The sequence below is a fragment of the Phyllostomus discolor genome, chromosome 1 (assembly GCF_004126475.2).
Source record: "Phyllostomus discolor isolate MPI-MPIP mPhyDis1 chromosome 1, mPhyDis1.pri.v3, whole genome shotgun sequence".
Classification (NCBI taxonomy): domain Eukaryota; kingdom Metazoa; phylum Chordata; class Mammalia; order Chiroptera; family Phyllostomidae; genus Phyllostomus; species Phyllostomus discolor.
The window spans coordinates 171,079,943-171,102,069 of record NC_040903.2 but is presented as its reverse complement, the minus strand read 5'-3'; the positions used below and the strand labels follow the sequence as shown (position 1 = coordinate 171,102,069).

The following is a 22,127-nucleotide window of genomic DNA, read 5'->3' as shown; positions in this document are numbered from 1 at the left end:
GTTTCTAAGGGTTTTTTATTTTGACTGTAAGAATGGCCTTTCCCTCAAGAAATGAACAGCTGAATTGAGTTCTTCCACTGAAGCAACAGATTCTGTATCACAAATAAATTGTAACTGATAAGGAACAGGTACCTTTGATCAAGGCCCTGGACCTAGTCATTCCAGATAAAAAAGGAATGAAGATACTATTTTTCTTAAGTCCTCACCTGAGGAAGTTATGTTACTGATTTAGAGAGAGAGAGAGAGAGAGAGAGAGAGAGAGAGTGAGAGTCAGAGAGACAGTTGTCTATTGGTTGCCTCCCATACATGCACTGACTGGAAATGAAACCCGCAGCCTCTTGGTGTATGGGATGATGCTCCCATACACCAGCCAGGCCAAGATACTAATTTTTAAATTATATTTTAAATGGATGGATATTAAGTTTCATTAAAGACTTTGGCTTATTTCACAAATAGACCCACTTAGTCCACCTATATTTGAAAACTAATGCATATAAACTATGTATCTCCTCATCAATTTTCAATTTCTGCTCTCCGTTCTAGTTCTGATATCCTTTGTTTTGATTTTTGTTCCTGTGAAGGGTTTTCATCTTTAAAAGGAAACTAATTATTGACCAAGAATGTGGACTTTTGAGTGCGCCCTCCAAAACCAAGGAGAGACTTGAGTAATTATACAGATACCTAAGAATAAAAACATGTTTTTTTTAATTAAGCAGGTAGGTAAGACCAAAAGAAGAATTCTTTTTATGTGCTTTTCCTAATAGAACAAATAATTGTTGACATTTTCAACTTTGTCACACCCTAGGGAAAAATTACCTTACGTGGTGTGTGCTCCTGAAATCTGTCAGGACAGTGGTTTGTGGGAGATGCCATGCTTCTTGAGGTAACAATCAGGAAAGGATGGGGGCAGTGACGTACTGATAAGGAAGATGCCTATTCTCCCGAAGGCCTATAAAACTCTGAAAAGTCTCAAGGTGTGACCACACCTGTCAGACACTTGCTGGCATTATGTTTGTTGGGCCAAAGATACCTAGAAAAGGTCTGAATCACATTTGAACATTATGATGTGCATTTAGTAATCTAAAGTAAAATGTACACTTACGTTTTTCATAAATTAAACTTGGACCTTTGCATAATTTTGTGTTATTCCTACCCACATAGCTGAACATAACGGCTTTTGCTCTGTTCTTTATGGGTTAATCATAAAGACTAATGTTTGTTGAGTGCCTGCTCTGTCCCTGGCACTCTTCTAAGTGCTTTACATGTATTCTTTGGATTTTGCCTTGCAGGGTTTGTGAGGTACTCTTACTATCTTCTGGCCTTGTAAATGGGGAACCGAGGCCCAGAAGGTGAATAGGAGCTGGTCATAAACTCCAGCGATAGGCTGCAGAATCCATGCCCCTTGCTAACTCTAGACTGCGTGTCCCTATGTGGGGAAGCGACTCTTTTTCAAGGCAAACTGATCAAGAAACTTTACAGTGTGTCCTAAAACTACTCATGAGTATGCCCTCCAAATCCAGCAGGCCGTCCTGTCCTTTCAGACTGGCCTGGCCAAGCCAATTCTCAGCCTTTGGGAAGTTTCTGAGGGAGAGAGATAAAGTTTCAATGAGCTGTAAAAGGCTAAATCAGAGCACTGAATATGGGTACCAAAAGAGAGGTCTGTCGGATGCAGAAGGAAAGAAGCTTGGGACTGCTCTGTGGTTCCAGAAATCTGTGGCCTACCTGCCTGAGCCTGCCAGAAACCAGGCATATCCTAAAAGAAACCAGAGTGGTTTCAGCAAACCCACCTGACTTCCACTTCAGTTATGTTTAGGTAAGATGCCTTCCTGTGGGGGATTTTGGGGAATTTCAGTGGGCTTTGCTGCAGTTAGAGATTATTTTCATTGAGCCTAATGTTGCAGTAGGGAGAAGGGTGCATTTTAGAAGAGGGAAGGAGGCATCAAGACAAATATTCCCAGATTCCTGGAATTAAAGGGGAACCTGTACATGATGCCAGAGCAACGAGTCAATTTCAACAAATGGCTGGTTTATTTCAGGTTGGAGGAGAGCAGAGAAGATAAGCTGACGTAGATGTAGTCATGGCCTGAAAGTACCTCCAGTGGAGCCAATGGGCCTTTTGTCTGTCTGGGCTCTCCCTGGCCACTCTGACTTCTGACTCAGCCTGTCGCCTGGCTTGCAGAACATTACAGCATCTGCTGACCACCTCCTCCCTCTCTGATCAATCAGCAACCTTCCATTTTCCAGGTTTCTTAATCCTGATATATGCTTCTCCAGATTCTTCTTGCTTTGGGTCATTTTTGTTTTAGTTTGTTTTGTTTTCACAAAAAGATGGTTATGTAAACCCGCTGAAAGGACAGATTTAACTTGTTTCATTGTATGACAATCACTACCTTATGTCTTGTGAGAGTACTGCAATTTAAATATGTAGCTGTCCCGTCATTCAAAGATGCAGGCAGGGGTGCAGGGCTGCTTTCTCTTCCCATCCCCGAGGGCTTTAGCAGCTACTGTGCAGAACCTTCCATATTATCTGATTGGTGTTATTTTACATGTATGTTAATCACTTGGAAATAGTACTTACGAAAGAAAGACAACTTATGTTTGGGAATAAGGAACAAAGCTATTGTTTCTTTTATACATTTGCTAGTATTTACGTAAGTTTACCATCTGAAGCATGCTTAGTTACTATTAAACTATTGTGTTCCCATAGTTGGAAGAATCTAATAAAAAGCAGGCTATTTTTATTAACTGCCAGATTTCACAACAGTGGAGCTGTTCCATTTTGATACTGAGATCTATAGACAGATTTATTCAGCGAGTTCTTTATATTTATAAAAGTGTCAACAGTAAAAACAGCGCATATTTATACAGGTCAGTCACAGAAATGTACCGAGCAAATGGTGGCCCCCAACTTCAGGGCTGTGTTTCCTGCCAGCAGTGCTGTGTGACCTTATTTACACGACAGTAGGTAAACTCCGTGTTTGTTCTTCAGCTGTTTGCCTTTCTGACAGCAGCACTGCTACAACAGAATGCACCCAAAGCCAGAGGAAATTCTATTTATGTTTATAATTGCTAAAGAACAAGCCCTTAATTAGTGCACTTCAGTGTTTTAGAATTGTAATTATAGCACATTGAAATTTACATTTTCATTATTCATCTTTGACATTATTTATTGCAGTATCATGAGATTATTAAAGATAATATTGGAAGCAAGGAAAAAGTCTGAACTGGACTATTTGATGTCTACAAAACAGGAACAAGGATGATTATATTTTATTATGGAAAAAAATTTAACAGCAGGAATATCAATTCTAGACACTTGGCTGTACTGTCTTTGTTTTGTCATGATGGAGGTTGTGGTTTATTGATCATTCAGATATCTGTTAGGATGTAAAAAATTAATAATTTTCCTGTTGACACGTATTTATACTAGCACTTAATGTGGTTATTCATTGGGGAAATTAAGATGAATTGAATTTATTTTTCTGGAATGGCATGGTTTCTATAAACCACTCTGAATTATGCATTTCAATGAATTTCTACTTCCATTTTATCCAGAGAATAGACAGATTAGTGAGTGAATTCCCTTTTTTTAAAAAGACTTGAATGCATATCTGATTTCTTTTAAAAAGAGAGAGGGAGAGCAGGAAGGAGAAAGAAAGGGAGTTGATGGGGAATGCCCAGAGGGATGTGAATTCTCTGCATTACTTTCCAGATCCACCAGCCATCCATCCCCAGTTCCAGTTCAATGCAGCTTTTCCAAATGAAATTGTCCTCATTTCCCATGTGAAATGTCACCAAAGAGAAGTGGCTGGCCCTAGAATCACTGAGTGCCAGAAGTGAGGAGTCGGGTCTCCTTTTGCTCAGCCCTGTGCTCCTTCTCTTTGACTCCCCATAAGCATTGGAGCTTTGGCTCAGTGCGTTTTCCCCGCTGTACCAAAGCAGGGCTTGGATTTTGGAACATTGACTTTTATTTTGTATTAGTGAGTTAGTATGTGAAAAGTGCTTAGGATATTGTCTAACAGGTAACAAACAGTGGATCATGTTTGCTGTCAGTAATACTACTTTCATAGCATAACTAATTTGATCCTAGTTTCTTGAGCTTTCCAAAAAATGGTCAAAGCACCTTATAACCTCCTTCAGTCCTTTCTCAGCAAGCCCTCAGAGGCCACCCCGCCCAATATGTTTCCTAAGGGACCACTGCTTCATTCTCTACAGGGGGGCTGGAGCTCCCCTGCCCAGCAAGCACCACTTAAATCTGTGAGAAGACTCTGTTTGACAGAGTCTAGATTCAGCTTTCCACAGATGAATCAAACAGTTTCAAGACAGCTAGTCTGTTTATTATTAATGGGTGAATATGCACATACTGGGAACACTTTGTTGAGACCTGAGCAGGATCAGGTCATCTGGAGAGTTACAGAAATAGGCCCTGGTAAAAGCAAGGGCAGGGATGTTAGGACTGCCGTGTTCACACCCAATGTTCAGAAATGGTTAAGTCTTCCCACGAAACATGCTAGTGTCTCCCTCTTAGGTGAACTGTATTTTGCCTCATTGGAAGCAGAGGGTTTGAGTAGTATCCTAGGAACTAAAAACTACTGTGTGTGCTAAGGTTATTCATATGTATAGAGGAGTAGGAAAACTTTTATATTTGGAGTCAGGAGACCTGGGTTTCAGCTACTACTGATGAGCTGGATTTTTTTTTTAATTCTCACATGAGGATACATTTATTGATTTGAGGGAGGGAATGGGGAGAGAGAGAGAAAGAGAGAGAGGGAGGGAGGGGGAGAGAGAGAAGGGGTACAGAGAGAAGCATCAATTTGAGAAATATCCACTGGTTGCCTCCTGTACATGCCTGACAGGCACTGAACCCATAGCCTAGGTTTGTGCCCTAACTGGGGATCAAACCTATAACTTTTTTGGTGTATGGTACCACACTCCAACCAACTGAGCGAACCAGCCAGGGCTGATGAGCAGGGGCTTAGTGATACCATAACTACATTGTAAAAATAGATGTCAGCCTTTTCTTTGTTTCTTCTTAAAGCCCTGACTTACTTTTTTATGAATTTCATAACACTTTATTATAAACACATTGAAACACATAAGAGTGGAAAGAAATGTATAGGGAAAACCCACCTTATGGTGGATTCCAACAGCCATGGTGCCAACAACTGTTGTGTATTGAGTGCTCATGTGTTAAACCCTTTCCTGCATTTTCCGTGTATCGTCCTCATAGAGACAGATTTACTTCTCCCCATTTTATAGATGAGGAAATCAAGGCCAAAAGAAATGAAATTACTTAGAGTACTTTTAGCTATTATGTGGCAAAACAGTATCTGAACCAATGTGTTAGCTCTAAATTCTGAATGTGTAACCCCCACCTTACTTCCAAAACTTCTCGTGCTGCTAATGACAAAGACTTCACTTGATTCTTCCATTTTCATAGAATCAAAATCTTCAAAGCATCAAAATATTCAAAGCCTGCCATAAAATATTGTCTTTTCAAATCTCCAGGTGCCTTACTTTAACTCCCTAGGCCTCTCTCTTTCCCCTTGTAAGCTGAGAGAGCTGTAGAGTCATCTGAGCCTCTTCCAGTCCTAAAGTCGTGTAGATTCAGCTACTGCTACCTGTAATCAGACGTGTTCGTATGACATCCCTTCCAACACAAATCTGAGTCATCTTCATTTTATGGTTGAAGAAGCCAGTAAATTATTATGCCAATATTTTTTATAACCAATATTATGCCTCCTCTTCAGAGCAGTGGAAAGTAATTAATCAGGCACTCAAGGTTCAAGAAAAGCTTTCTCCAGATACTATCATGTCCCCTCCTCTCCATCCTTTTTCTGCTGCTTTCCCTCCCTGTTTCTCTCCTTCCTTATTGACAAGGAAGGGAGATATCATCAGGAGGTAAACGTCTGGAGCATTTTGGAGTTCATAAGCAGTCATCTTCAATTTTCTGTTGTTTGCAGATGCTCTTTTTTGAGGTTATGAATTATCTTTGGACTTTATTTAACTGTAAAAATATCTTTTTTCTTTTATTTTTTATTATTCTATTACACTTGTCCTAGTTTTTCCCCATTTGCCCTCCTCCATGCAACCCCCTCCCCCACTCCCACAGTCAGCTCCCACACTGTTGTCTGTGTCCATCAGTCATTCATACATGTTCTTTGACTATTCCTTTCCCCTTCTTTCCACCATTATTCTCCCCACTCTTCCCTCCTGGCCACTGTCAGTCTGCGCAGACGCTCTTAAGAAATTGAATCTATCTGAAAGTTTGTTGGCTGACTATGGGTTAGTCACCTGCTCCTTTGGACTCTTAGGACTTTCTGGTCAAGAAAGGAGGGAAAGGTGGTGGTCTGTGTTCTCATCCCTGTCTTCTCAGTCTTGCGTCTCTTTCTGCTGCAGAAAGATCTCAGGACTGGAAGGCAGAAGCAGGAAACCAGGTAGATGGAAATGGCTCCTTCTTTCCTCTAACCCTTCATGAAGCAGAGTGAACCAGGCTGTCTCATCCATTGATTCATCTGCCATTCATCACTATGTAAACTTCTAATTCCACCATTTAAAACACTGTCACTTTTTAAAAACTTTGGTAAAATACACATACCATAAAATTTACTGTTTTAATCATAAAAAAATACACATTTTGTTGGGATTAAGTACATCCACAGTGTGGTGCACCATCACCACTCTAGTTCCAGAACTTTTTCACCCACTTGGACAGAAACCCTGCACCCAGTAAGCAGCCACTCTCCATGCCCCTCCCCCAACCCCCCAGGACGACTAATCTACTTTGTCTCTATTTGCTCATTCTGGACATTTTATATAAATGGAATCATATAATATGCGGCCTTTTGTGTCTGGCTTCTTTCACTTAACATGTTTTCAAGAAAACATTGGCATTTTAAATCGGCAGGTATTTTATTTTAGACATATTTTTGCCTTCAGATCACAAATGGTACCTGAATTTTTGGCCTCTTCAGATGCCTTCTGTAACATACAGAGAAGGAAAATATCTAGAAGTGAAGACGATATCTAGAAATAGGAGATCACATAAAGAGGAGACATATTTCCATAATGACTTGTAAAACTGCCAAATGCAGATTTTGATTTTCTGCCCAGCTGGAAAGTCATTTAGTGTTAACGAGACATGTGAATTCTTAAATTATTCATTTTTTAAAAAATTATTTTCAGCTATTTTAATTCATGATACTAAATTATCTTCTGAAGGTCGGGGGCATTTGCAGAAGGGAATGGGTCATAGGCAGACCCAGGTGTCAGTCCATGTGTGGGACTAGATGGCGGTTCCCCTTCCCTGGGCCACTGCCTACATGCCCATGAACTTCACTTATCGTTTGACTTCCTTTCTCGCAGGCTGTGAGCTGCGTTGCCAACGTTGGATTGTTCCTGAGAAAATACATTGATCTCTTGTGATCTACTTTGACTCCCCTGGAGGAAATTCAATAGTCCTCCTCTCCTCTTCCCTGCCAGATATCACAACTTTCATGTGTCGCTGGTAGTTGAGAACCAGAGAAAGGACGTTGCAACCCTCCTGTAAAGCTGGAAAGGCCAAGGGAGTGTTTGTGACAAAATCGATTGCCCACCCCAGGATCTCTCTCTTTCTGTATCCCTGAGTTCCCGAACCCAATCAACAGCCTCCTAGGTCTGTGCTCATGGTATCTGTAATGTTATTTATTTTTATGTGCATCCAGGGAATTCCCGCGAGGAGGCATGTGAGTGTGAACAGGAGCCTACTGGAACGACAGCATCACTTGGGGTCTTGCACATTTCATGGGACTGATCTTAAATTTATATACTGCTTGGATTCTTTTTTCTTGTTTATTTGAAGTTATAAAAAATAAAAGTAAGCCCATCATTCTCAGGCCAGTTTATCATTTCTTCTCAGTGCTTTCTGTGTACCCCTGGGGAAAACACACACACACACACACACACACACACACACACACAGCAATTGTGATAGAGGGGAAATACAGGAATCAGTCCAACTTAAGTAGAAATGACAAGTGAGCTGACTCCTGAAATTATGTTTCAGTGTGAAACCAAAAACGTTTTGCTTCCCTTTTCCCTTCTCATTTTTTTCCTCCAGATTTAGAATCCTATGGGTAAGCCTCTTCCACTCACTGCATAATTAGGTGGATTAATTAGCACCTGTCCTATAGCTGTTAGAAGATGGTGCATACAGTGTGGACTTGTAGTCTATGCCAGACCACTTAAAAAGAAACTGGGGGTTCAATGCCTGGCCCTTTGGCATTTTCATAAATTGAAAATATTGAGAGTCAGCCATAGTGCCATGCTCTTGCTGGAGAGCTGGACAGACGAGTGCAGTTTTGCAGGGCGATCTGTCTGGATGGCCCATGTTAATGACAAATGAACTTCAAAGCAACTGTTGGAAAATGTTGGAAGCCTGAGCTCTGCCACAGAAATGCTCTGTCAAATTAAAGAAAATCAACTGAGTTGTCACGAGTGCAAAGATTGTAGTAGGCAACTGAAAGTAAATTCCCGAATTGTCAGATATGCTGCATATTTGATATTGCCATTAATTTGGTTTCTAAAATCATGTAAGAAAAGAAAATATCGGGTAGTGGGGAAATGACTGCCTGTTTGTTTTTGTAAGTATTTGCTAAACACTTCAATTCAGTGAAGGAACAAGTTGTTTAAATAAAGAGCTAAAAGGTGTGAAGGTCCCATGGAGACCTTTTTTTGTGACCCTGTGTTTTCTGACATCACACAGAATCCCATCTCTGGAGTCCCACCAATTTAAATGTTGTGTTTAATTTGTTTAATAGTCTGCATGAGGAAGACTCAGTGTTCCTCACGTCATCCTCCAAAGTCGACGGGTAATGGTGTTATTAAAGTTACTCCATCATGAGAAATAAAGCAAGCCCTTTTCTGCTCCGAGAAAGGCTGCCAGGCGTTGTTTAACACACCCTCAAGGTCAGAGGGCCCAGTCAGCAGTGCACAGGGAAGCAGTTTGAAGACGGTGACACACTGCCTTTCAGAGATGGTCCCCTGCTGGGTCTTTCCTGGGTAGGTGTCTAATATCGTAATATATTTATAATTGGATTTTAATTGCAATTTGATTTTAGTGTGTGTATGTTCCAGTTTGCCGCTACAGAAGGACAATGCTCCAAATGAAATTATACAATACCTCTCCTGGGGCAGTTTGTTCTTCGCCAAAAATATATTGGAAGGATAAAATGCACGCGCAGTGTTATTTGCCTTAGTGTATTCACTTAACAACCCAAGTCGCTCAATTCTTGGGTGTTTTACCTTGCTCTGTGGTTCTCCCAGCAGTACATCATGGTGGAGAGAGCATGGGCGGGGCTGCAGGCAACGGAATTGCCGTGGTCACTCTGCCCCTTCCTAGTCTTGAGTCCCTGGGCAAGTTACTCACCGCTTTAAGTTCCATTTTTCTCCTCCATAAACGAAGTAGCAGTCTTTATCAGGTGTACGTGTGGGCTGGGAGTGTGTAGTGACCATTGAATAGGATGAGGCAGGAGAAGTATCTGGCATCGGGAATAGAAGGTAACTTGTTAATTACAACTCCTTTGATAATGGCAGTTTTCTCACTCAGTATTCTTCACTGTCTTCGTATATTAATCAAAAAAAATTTGAGAGCCTTTGTTGATTTGAGGATGTGGAAAAATCAAGGTCTGGTTGTTGACTGAAGGAGTGGTTAAATGATAGTGAAGGTTCATGCTTTGTAGCCTCAGAAGAAGGACTTTCTGAAGAAAAGTAACCAGAAGACATCCCAGCTTTCATTACCGAGCTGCAAACTATAATTTAATGTAACGTGAGACTTCAAACAGAGCACAATATTAATGCGTGTGTCAATTGGTATTAGAGTGCAGCTTCCCAACATGAAGTTTTGCTTTTCTGGATCCTGTGCCACCGTTCCTCTGCTCTTACAATACTGCATACAGTAAATGTGACAGTTTCCCACTACTTTTAGCTAATTGATTTTTTGAATGTGCTAATGGGACTGATTATATTCAAATCAAAAGCATTTGATAGCAGGGCTTTGATGCAAATTAGAAATTTTAGGTTCATCCTTGTTGGTAGTTCTAATTCTACTGGAAAGAGAAATGGGGACATACAGAAAAAGCAGCAAAATTATAGCAGTATTTGCTAAATAAAGGTATTACAAACATAGTCAGTTTTTAAAATCCATTCATAGGAAAATTATTAAAATAGTATAATAAAGTTACCACATTCTAATCTATTTTTACAAACGGGCATATTTGGGATCAAATAATATAGCACATTCATTATAATCTAACAAACAAAATGATTTGGTATACTATAACTGAAATAAGCATGAATTCAAACAAAATTAGTAAACCTTCTCTGGCCCTTGTGTGAACACCATTCAGAATAGTACAGTACACGTGTTTTATAACCTAATAGTACTAATCAGGAGACTGAGTGCTCTGCATGGAACCAATGGCAACAGTCCCCTGTGGTGTAATTTTATAACACCTCTCTGTCTGCAATACCAAGAATATTGCCCAAACTCCATCAGTTTACATAAATACACATACGGTATTTAATGTCACATTTTGTAGTTCCCTCATCCCTTTTGCCCTTAAAAAGTGCATTTTTTGCAATAATGTGATAATTGGCTTTTGATGTGAATACTAAATTAACATATGTAAAATATGACATTTAGTGGGGGGGAGAAGAGGCAGTTCTGTCTTGTAGCCAATTTATTTTTATACCACCAATGTTGCAATAATAGGAAAAAATTTAAATTCTTTTGATTCTCTCCCCCATCAACCTGAAACACACACTTATTTTGGGGGGTGTCAGAGGTGGACAGGGATGGGTTGTGTAAGGGAAGATAACAATATTAATGCCTGCTATCGATTAGATGCTAGATTAATACCTAAGATTATAATGGGATAAAAAGGATTTACAGTGAGTCATGTGAGATCAGAATGGAAGATGACCAGTCCTCTAGTGAAGTGTGATCTCCTTATCAGAGGGGGAAACTGAGGCCCAGAGAGGCATTTAGTGTTACTGAGAGTTGTAAGGCTCACTAGCAGTACCATCTGCCAGGTTTAGGGATGAGGTTTTATTTCTCCCAGGTAGGAATTTAAAATTAAAGGAATTAGGGGAAAATGATGCTGAGAAAAAAACAAAAGGAAGGTTAAAAAGTGGTTGAATAAACACAAGCCAGCCATTGCTTTTGAAGTTACCTGTGTCAGAAACTATGGGGTTATTCTCTCGAGATTCTCTGGCTAGAAAGCCGTGTTCAAGTTCAGCCCTCTTCTGCTGTTGGTAGTCCTGAGCTTCTTTATAAGAAGCCAGGCCTGGAAGGTGGACTCCACACTCTGCTCTGAGGCAGCCTGAGAGGGTGCTGAATCTGCACACAAGGCGGGAGCCTCCCTCCCGGCTTCCAACTGCATCCATTTTGTTCCTGCCCGGAGGTAGACTGCAATCAGGATCCCAGTATACGGGAAACAAAACCTACCCAGCGTGAATTGTTATAAGCACCCACTAGAATATAAAAATAGTATTTTCCTGGTGTTTGCATTTTCTCTGAGTCCTGATAAGGGAATTGCTTAAAGTAAAAGGAGCTGATACCTTAATGGTAGGGGGTGCCAGGCTGCATAATGGTCCAAGAGCAGGGAGCTTGGCCTTGGGAAGCTGCAAGGGAGCTGAAGGGAATCAGCAGAGCCAGTGTGGTGCTGGGTGCTTGGGGGGTAAGGAACCTCGCACATACGCCCTGCAAAGGCTGTTTGCCTACACTTGTGGAAGGCTAAGGCTGATAAGCATTTTATTTAGTAGATTAAGCAGAGACTTCGAAGACTTCGAAGCAGTCTGAAGTGAATTGTTCCTTTCTTCTCCCAGCATCCTATCTGGAGGTGTCTAGTGCCTGGAAAGTTTGGCCCTGAGATGGAGGGAGTGGACGGTATGATTGCAGCCATCCCTATTTCTCAGTAGGGGTGGATGGGGAGGGTGAGAAAATGTTTTAGGTTAGAGGCATGCAGAGTAATAATCTTGCTTAGATCTAGGCTAGAAGTTTTCTTCTCAAACTGGCCTGAGTATTAGAATCTGCTGGGGAGGGTGTGTGAAGGGGATGGGGTTGGGGACAGGCTTGGGCACAGGATAGGGGACTGTTAAAAACACCTTTGCCTACACTCTACCCCAGACCAGTTACATCAGAATCTGGAGGCATGGGGTCGGGGGAACCCAAGTATCAGCTTTTTTAAAGACTATGTAGGTGCTTTCAATTTGGATCTAAGTTTAAGAACCACAGGGCTAGACCGTTCCTGATCTGTGGATAGTTTTCTCTAAGGGACTTGGGGGGAAGGGTTGTCTTGGGCCACAGGAAATTTTTAGGGACTCTTTATGTTCACCCTAGAGTGGATTAGACACCCGGTTTAGCCCGGAGGAAGGAAGAGGAGGAAGAGGAGACAGACAAGATGCCACCTGCCCTTTTGTCATATAGGGTGATGCATTTGCAGGTGTTAGCTGCTCTGTTTTGACAGACATTGATCTGTGAGTCAGTGAGAACTCTGAGTCCTCCCCACCAACACACACACATAGACACACACACCATGCTGGCTGACAGTTAACTCAGCCTTTAGAGTATGAAGAAAAATCCTCACTACCCATATAGGGTGCACCATTCTCCCGAGAACAGGGCAGAGCCGAGACGGAGGAGTGGAGCCCCAGGAAAGAAGTCTCATCAGGAGTGGATTAAAACCCCAGCCTCCTGCCCTCCAATCATAAGTACCTGGCCCTGGGAAATCGCTCTCTAATGGGCTTTAGGCGATCAAGCAACAAGGTTGAAATTGAGGTTACATTAAAGCCTAATTTTCTTATGAGGAAAATTGTGCAAATGAATATGAAAGTGGTCTACCTTTGTAATACAGCTTCTTGCCTGTGCCCAAACATCCTTAGCCTTTGTCTCAATTTTCTCAGTACAGCGTATGCCTGGAGCCGCCTGAATATATTTTATCCAGTAATGCAGTTCCCCTTAACTGGGGTGTAGGCAGGGAGAAATGGCTTAGCTCCACATGGGGTGAATCAAGACTGAAGAAGCCTGGTATAGCTATGTTTGCCTGCAAGCCACACACCTAATACAGGCAGATTTCTGGATACCAGAGAGGGAGTCCAGATACCTGGCTACAAAGACTGCCCTTTACTCATTGTGTAAGCTTAGGGCAGTGGGGGCGGCGTGCAGAATCAGATTCTCTTAGCCCTGGTTTTTTCATCTGAAGAAAAGGGATATATTTTCAATGGGGTATCTATGAGATCATATCTGGGAAAGGGCTTTAAGCATTATAGAGCCATGTGTAAAATGTAAGTTAGGACTTTATTAGACCCAGTTCATCCTGGAGGACAGCTTTATAAGCTCAGGCAAATGCCCTGAGCCTGGTTTCCTCATTTTAAAATCAGGAGTTTGGAGGGGACACATTTAAATACACTCTAGCTCTGTAGTTCTTGTGCCTAAATTCTAAGAAAAGAGGGTAAGCATGCAATTTTCCCAAACTGCCCTTTTTCAAGTACTTCCTTAGTTCCCAGTCCCTCTCCTCCCCTTTCCATCGTCCATTGTGAGACCTTAGAAATAAAATGGCAAGGTGGGAGGCTAAGGAATAACACCCTCAAGAACTTTTCAGCTCAAACAGCAGAGCCTGGCTTCTGAAAGAAGTTCTGTGTTTACGAAGAGCTGCTGAGACTCCATCCGGAAATGCTGTTTACTCTCTTGCAAGCACCGTGAAAGGTGATCCCGAAATACCAAGTGAATATCTTCCCTCTTACATGCAGGTCTTATTTCCCTGGTGTTACTAGGCAGTATTAGCCTTTATGCTTAAGCAACCCATCTTATATTGTCCGGGGTTTCATACACACTAGATGACATTATGCTATTATCACTTCTAACGCTGCAGTAATTTTCATAACCTGCAGTATGTATGTGGATCATTATTATAACTTCTACTTGGGTCCTTTTTTATAAGAAGTCATTTTTTTCTCTTTTGACAGCTACATTGCTAAGGGCTTTGAGGGTTTTCTTAATGTCGTCACTCAATGGGCGTGTGTTCTGAATTGTCATTTTCTGCTTTTGTGCAGTTTCTCCTGTTCCTGTGAGCTTCGTTACCTGCTCATGAAGAATATGACTCTTTGGAAGTATGGATTGCAGGCAGTGCTAGCGATGCCCAGAGCCTTGTTAGGAGGGCATTTCTTCTTGCCCTTGGCATGACAGATTTGAGATTCTGGTGCAGGCTGAAGCTGAAATGAATTTCTGAGACGAGACCCCAAAGACAAAGAGACATGCTAGTGGCTAAGGGCTTCAAGGGGCAATTTAATCATTGCTGACTTCAGGCTTACTGGTTTGCAGAAATTGTTCCTGTAGCAGCAAAAAGCTCCCACTTTGAGAAGTTATTAGAACTTGACTCAGAGATGGTAGTGGGCTCCCAAAGTCATTTGATGGCATTTAGAAATTTCCTTCAGAATGAATGCATGGATTCCTCATGGGAAATGCACAGCCCCCACCTCAAGTTTTGCTTTTAGCTAACTGTGTGCCCTTGGGCAAGGAGTAGCCTCTCTGAGCCTCAGCTTCCTCATCTTTAAAATGGGTATCTTATAACCTAGTTTATTTTATAAGGTGGTATTAAAGTATTGGAGGTGATGCTTTTTATGTTGTTATTTGCCCTTTTTTAAAGCACTAACAGAACCCTCAATAAATTTTTACTAATTTCTATCTAGTAGATAGAGGAATGTAATGCTTTGATTCCTGTAAAAAAATTTGCTGCCTTTAAATGATGGGACTTTTTTTTTAATTTTCCACCTGAGACAATGGTCTTTATCCTTGCCTGCATATTAGATCCTGGCTTAATTGCTCCAGAATGCAGACTGGGCATCAGTATTTTATTTATTTATTTTTGAGGTGTGTGGTTTAAGACAGTAAAGTACACCAATCTTAAGTGTATGGCTGGATAAATTTTTACAAAGGAATGCATCCATGTAACCACCATTCCCATCAACATACAGGACATTCGGCATCTGGATTTTTTGTCCGGATGACTGTAGCAGACAGCTGGGGCTGAGAGCCACAGCCTGAGGAGGCGGTCATCCACTCAGGATGTGGCACTGGCTTTTTCTCCCTCCCCAAAATGTCCTGTGTGTTTTCACACCCCTGTGCCCATGCTCTCCCCCACCATCGTCTCCGTTTCACAGAGCTCTTGTCCTTGCCCACCTGTGTGCCCCGGCATCTGGCCACACTTCTTTAGTTGACCTTGGCTCTTTGCACCACAGAGTGAGTGGGTAGGTGTTTGTCTCCTCCACAGAGCTAGGAGCTTCTCAGCTCCTACAACGACTGGAGATACAAAGACTGGATTTTCCCGGCTCTTCATGTCTGCAGGGTGAACCCACTGAGCCTGTGTGGAATAAATGAGTTAACTCTGCTGTACCCTACTGTCTGCTCACCCATAAGAATTAACTGTCATGGGAGGGATTGAGTGCAGTTAAGTCTAATTTTTGACTGTGGCCTTTGTGAGGAACGGCTGTGGGGCAAGCTGTAATTGCACATTACCTCTGAGGACATCTCTGGGAAATGCCCTTCCTCCAGGTAAGCCCAACGCTTGTCCCTGTGCCTCCTAGTGATTGTTCCACAATGGCTGTCCCTTCTACTCTGTTCACTGAATCCTCCCAGACTTCAACACCAGCTTGAGACGATGTCCTGTTTTATAGTGTCTTCCAAGGACCACATCCCTCACAGATTCCATTTTCATTTTTTTTATTTTCTCTTACACTTGAAATCTGTATCATGGTTGCTCACAACAGGCTGGTCTGGGCCAAGCCTAACATGAGAGATCAACTGAGCCTTAATACCTCCTCCCTCCGTCTGGCTCGGAGAGAAATGGAGAAAAAAAATGTTTCAGAAACATTTGGGGAATTTTAAATGTGGATTTTGTGTCCTCTCTGACTTGCTTTTACAAAGGGAAAAAAGTAGAGAAAATCACTCTTTCCATTTTGGGCAGGGGGAGTGTCACCCTTGAGGGGAGGGTAATGGAAGGAAAGTGCCACCTCCCCCTGTACCACCCCCCAGACCCCTGCTCCTCTCCGACGTCTCTCTGAGCCCTTTTCCTTTGTCTTTCCTTAGCAGAATCTTCCCTAACTCTCTGGGCCCTGTGCCTAAATTTTCTCATCTGTGAAATGGAGATGATACATAGTCCTTTCATTTTAACTTCTCTATAAATACAAATAAGATTGAGAAAATCGCTGAAACTGGATTTTTAAAAACCCTCTTCCAAATCATGTTTGGATGTTTTCCTTAATAGCTAGAGATGCAAAAGCACTCATTCATTATGCCACAGCTTTCCGTGTCTCACCGTGGGAAATAATCCCAGTCCAGCCCTTCAGTGCTTTGGTTCACAAGGCCCTTTCCCAGCTGTAATCTCACAGGAGACTCACCACCGGCCTGTGAGGCCAAGACAGGCAGGTCTTGCGTAACTTTTTCAATGCACCCACCACATGTAGGATTATCTGTTTGTACGGCTTTCTCCCCTTTAGACTGTGGGCTCTTCAAGAGAAGAGACTGTCTTCTGTCATTTCTCTCTAACCATTGCCCAGCATGACACCGTGCTATCAAGTTTAGTATGTCTTTATTGAATGGAACGGATGAATGAAAGAAAAAAATGAACAAGTTGCAGAGTTATCAAGTGGAGGAGGAGAACCCTGCTATCCTGAACTTATGAGGACCATTTGGGGACATTTAACCTAATTCTTTTATATGACTTTCTGGCTGTCTTATTGTGGATTTGAAATCATTTTATGTTAAAATTTATTTATTACTATCATATTTTATAGCAGCAATAATTAAGAATACTTTCATTCATATTTTGATGGATTATATGATGCTTCAAAATAGAAAATTCACAATTTCAGAAGCCCCAGTACAGGAGCTAAACTGAAATTATTGACTCATTTTCTTTTGTTAGGGAATGACTTTGAAAGATTCAAGTGATTTCAAATTCCAGCTTTCCAATGTCTGAGAGAAAATTTCTCAAACATGTTTAGCAGTCAAAACAATTTTATATGGTCTCAAAGAAAGCATTTCTATTTCAAATTAAAGTTTGCTAATTCTATTAATGAGAAAAAGGTGACTACTTAGTGGCAAAATATTTTCAGCAGGAAAGAATTTACTTTGGGAGATATATCAGCATATTATTTTGGGGTGGCCAAAAAGTTGTTTGTTGTCTTTCTGTAAGATGGCTCTAGTAGCACTTAATTGTTTTTAATTTCATTGGAAACCATTGTGTTAGATTGTATTATGACAGCTGTCATATCAGTGTGCACTTAAAAAAACGTATCAAAATTGGTGAATTTTTGTGTAGCCATTTTAATATTGAATGTGGAAGAAAATAAGCAACATTTTTGGCATCTGAGGTCTGTCTTAGAAAAGTCCAGCCATTGTTAATATAACAAGAACAGTTTGCCCAACAAACTGTGTCCCAACCTGGCAGCCATGGAGAGTGGCCTAGAGTGCACATGTGTGAACAATGACTTCACTGTACTAGTCAGTGGGGTGGTAGACATCATTGAGTGAGCATGTGTACTGTGTGGCCATTGCATTCAAAATGACTGAGCGAGTAGAACAACAGATCTGCATCAGATTTTGTGTTAAGCTTGAACGTTCCTCTCCGGAAACTATTCGAATGATTCAGAAGGCCACAGCTATGGGCAACTGGTGACTGGCAGCTTCATCACAACAATATGCCCTGTCATGATTCATGTCTCATGCAGGGTTTTTTGGCAAAACATCAAGTAACCCAAGTGACTCAGCCTCGCCACAGTCCAGATTTGGTGCCCTGTGACTTCTGGCTTTTCCTGAAGCTAAAGTCGCCTTACCTAAGATTCAGGAAAATATGACAGGGCAGCTGATGGTGATTAGGAGAACTGTGTGAGGTCCCAAGGTGCCTACTTTGAGAAGGACTGAGGAATCACTGTCCTATGTACAATGTTTCTTGTATCTTTTATCTTCAATAAATGTGTCTGCTTTTCATATTACATGGCTGAATAACTTCTGGACAGAACTCTTACTCTGCTTTATTATTTCAAGAAAGGTAAAAACACAACTGAAATGTAAAAAAAAAAAAAAAGATTAGCATGTGGAGAAGGTGCTGTGACTGATCGAATGTATTGAAAGTGGTTTGTGAAGTTCTGTGCTGGAGATTTCTCGCTGGACGATGCTCCACAGTCAGGTAGACCAGTGGAAGTTGCTAGAGATCAGATCAAGACATTAATTGAGAATAGTCAGTGTTATACCACTGGGGAGATAGTCAACATATTCAAAATATCCAAATCAATAAAGGTGAAATTGGTGAAAATGAAAAATCTGTCTTTTAATTTACGGAAGAAACCAAACGAACTTTTTGGCCAACCCAATATTATGCCAGTACTATTGAACAACAAATTCAGCAATTTATAGGCATTGAAACAACTTGGATTAAGGTAAAGGACTCTTTTTTTCTATTACTATCTACACATTAAAGTGGAGAAAAGTCTGTGAGTATGAAGTTAACCAAATCACAGTAGATAAATTGTCATGAGAACAGTCTTTGAAAGGTTTTATTTTGGATTTACTTACCACCATTAACAGAAGCCTTGTGCCTGCAATCCAGTGAAGTTTCATTTTGTTTTAATCCGATTTGTTGGTGGAGGCAGTTATGTTGTTAAAAAAAATGTAACTTTTAGCATCCAGCTGCTTTTCTGAGAATTACCCATCTATGAAAAAAAGTGGCACCATTAACATTTATGAGAAACAGACTTAACATTATCATAAATTATACAGTAAACTCTCTTGGCCTGGGATTGAAAGGTGTGTGTTTGTCTTTGAAGCTGATGTATTTTGACAGCACACCAGGAGGCAGCTCACTCTGAATAATGGGCGAGATGAGAGCCTCAGAGGAAAGAAATCACTCCCTTAAGTGAGCATAAACCAGATAGGGGGTAAATGAACTTCCCCACCTGGACACATCACAATTTTAGAAGCATTGATCACATAAGAAGTTAGTGCTAGCAGGGACCCAGGAGCCATTTGGTTATATCTTTTTTTATTTACAAATGCAAAATCTGAGGCTCAGGAAGAAAGAATAATTCTCTGAGCTTTATCCAGTGTGTCAGTGGTGGAGGCAGGAACAGAACTCACCCGGCACCACAGCATCCGGCTCTCGGAGCCTGGGGAAACGGCAGCTACCTGCTCAGTCTCTGCCCCCTCCCTTATAAAATGAACACGTTTTGAGCTTTACTTGAAATATCTCATGTTTAATGGTTTTTGTAATCATATAGGTGATTTCTGTATTGCACTGCCTTGTCTTATCCATTTGCTTCATAGGGATGGTGGTTTGGTATGGAACTGGCAGGAATGGAGTGTCCAGGGTAGATGATTGTACTGTGATATCCTTAGGATAAGGGAAATGGGGGGAGGGGTGTCTTTCAACTGCTGCTCTCCTGTTATTCTAGGGCAACAACAGGTCCTACTTAAGGTCAGTGGTAGACACGAGCAGCCCCTATCCTGGTTTATCTGCACCTGAAATCCAAAAACTGGACCCACAGTTGGGCAGTGGGTCAGCAGACCCATTGCTCAGGAGGCGGTTGTCTCTCCACTGTGCCTGTTAATCTCACGTTTTCCTATTCACTGTCTTCATTCTAACGCCGTCTACATTACACCTGAATGATTACCACAGACTTATAGCTAGTCTTGTCTTCCCAATCCATCTTGCCCATCATTGTTAGGATGCTTCATCCTTCATCAAGACAGTGTTTCTTGCCCTGGCTGGTGTGGCTCAGTAGATTGAGCACTGGACTGCAAAGCAAAGGGTCGCTCGTTCGACTCCCAGTCAGGGCACATGCCTGGGTTGCAGGCCAGGTCCCCGGGGGCGGGGTGGGGTGAGAGGCAACCACACATTGATGTTTCTCTCCCTCTCTTTCTCCTTCCCTGCCCCTCTCTCTAAAAAGAAATAAATAAAATCTTTTTTAAAAAGACAGTGTTTCTTGAGGAAGCATTCAAGGAGCAGTTGTGGATTGCTAGGGCTCACCACTGCTACATTGCCTGACCTGCAGCAGCCGTTCACTGGTGGTGGTTCTTCCTTCAGCAGTGAGCCAACCAACCAATTTACACCGTGTCCCCTACCCAGGTAGCCTTTCTATCTGCTGATAGGAAGTGAGCTCATGACTACCCCATCAAGGAAGCCCCCTGTTCAACGACTTCTTAGCTTTGGCCTTGGCTTTGGGTGTTGCATGTGGAATAAGTACTGGATCATTCATTTCTGGTGCGCACATTGTTGATGTCCTCTTACCTCAGAAAAGTTGTGGTGCTGCAATTCCTTCTTCCTTCCCGAGGCTCTTTGGTGCCTGCCTAAGTCCCCCAACCCATGTGGAACATTAATGGAGGCACTTCTTTGCAGAGGCCGATTTTCTGAGACTGCTACCATACGAGGGGAAGGGGGTCCATTTAGCAATGCTATCTCTAATTAAAAAAAAAAAACTCTCTTCACTGTGGAGCCACAGAAATGTGCTTGAGTCTGTTTTGGAAATTCCATGGTCACAACCAGCAGAGCTGTGGCAGGAGGCCTGTGGTGCGGCATGTTCCGGATCAAGTGTCCTGTCTTTCAAGTCAGCTGGGCTCCCTCTAAGGCCAGTGGTTTGCTGAGATCTTGTGTGGTTTTCATTTAAATAGTGCCCTCCAGTGTGGCTTGCATTCGCATTTCATTCGAATATCCATTACAAAGTCTTCATAGTAGGGAGCCTCCCAGTAAAAGGGGCAAAATTAAAAGACTTGAAGGCCAGCTCCTTCATGCACTCTGGATACACAGAATAGGATGGTGTCTTCATTGAGCCAGTCCCAAGATTTCAACCTTATGGGTGCTGGGCCCTGGGGAACTCTGAGTCTTCACCAGGGGTGGGGATCCATATACTTCCCACCACCAAACAATGCTTACCCACTGCACACAGAACATTGTCTATACTACTCTTGCAGATAAATAACAGATGCCTTGGGATCTGTAAGTACATATTTATTTTAAAGCACTGGCAAATAATTTGTGCGAGTTTTCATTAATAGGCTGAAATTGTAACTTGAAAGATGTGGGAGTCACATAAAATTTTGATGCCATAAAGGAGTTCTCACACCCCCTCCCTGGGCGACAGCCAATGGACAGAGACCCTGGGTGTCTATGGTCCTGTCCATGTGGACAAACATTGGCCAGGACTCCAACTCAGATAGGTTTGTATGCCCACTTGGGCTGATTGCCATGACAAGAGCAAGGTGTAGGGAGAACTGTCCTCACTGATAAGCCAAGTGTAAATCCAACTGTATCTGAGGGGGCTTACAGACCAGCATCTTGTTAAACCATTTTGTAGGTGTAGCATTCATCCACAGGATTTTTGCCTGGAAAATTCTTTCAGGCAACAGAGGTAAATGTTAATGCCCAATTTCGTTCCATCACAGCAACAGGCATTTTAGTAAATATGGATACAGTGAGGAAAGTTGAGAGCCAGGCCTAACAGCAGTGTATTTTTTTTCTAAAGATCATATGAATATAGTTGGTTTTTTTCCCCTTCGCAGAACAGATACTCATGGAGTAAATTACTTGGTCTCTTTCCTTACACAAATTTTTAAAGCTGAAACTCACCTGAGCACCGAATGAGTTTGGAAGTGTGTGCCAGCCATGGGATAAAGCTGAAATTTCAACCCTTTGTTGCTTTCTCCAGAGTTCACTTGGGTTTGGGGGAGAGGGACATGGTGACATTGGATAGACAGAAGGGTGACTTCAGTCTCCAGGCATTTAAAGAGAAAGGCCTCCCAGTCGCCTCTGTGGTGAGCCAGATTTTCAGTCTCCCAGTTAAGCGTAAATCTAAAGCCCTGTTGGATGAAATGGGAGCTTTGCGGAGTGACATTTCTGTTTTAAGGTCTTCTGTGGGTACCGTATTGCTGGTGTAGGGATTTAGCTTTATGGAACAGGAAACAGTTTCAGGCTCTGGTGAGTAATATTCCCCTCTTTCAGATGGAAACCATTGAAAATCATGATTTTGGCCCTGCAAGATCAGCTCTTCCTGGCTGCCACGGTTAACTCTGTCTCTGGTTTTGCTTTGGCAGTGACAGC

At 42.0% G+C, this 22,127-nt stretch overlaps 1 protein-coding gene across 1 annotated transcript in view; it reads left to right on the top strand.

Annotated features, from left to right (window-relative positions):
- The window catches only part of RORA (RAR related orphan receptor A), a 701,886-nt gene that overhangs the window by 92,875 nt on the left and 586,884 nt on the right, over window positions 1-22,127 (top strand). The gene's annotated exons all lie outside the window — the stretch shown is intronic.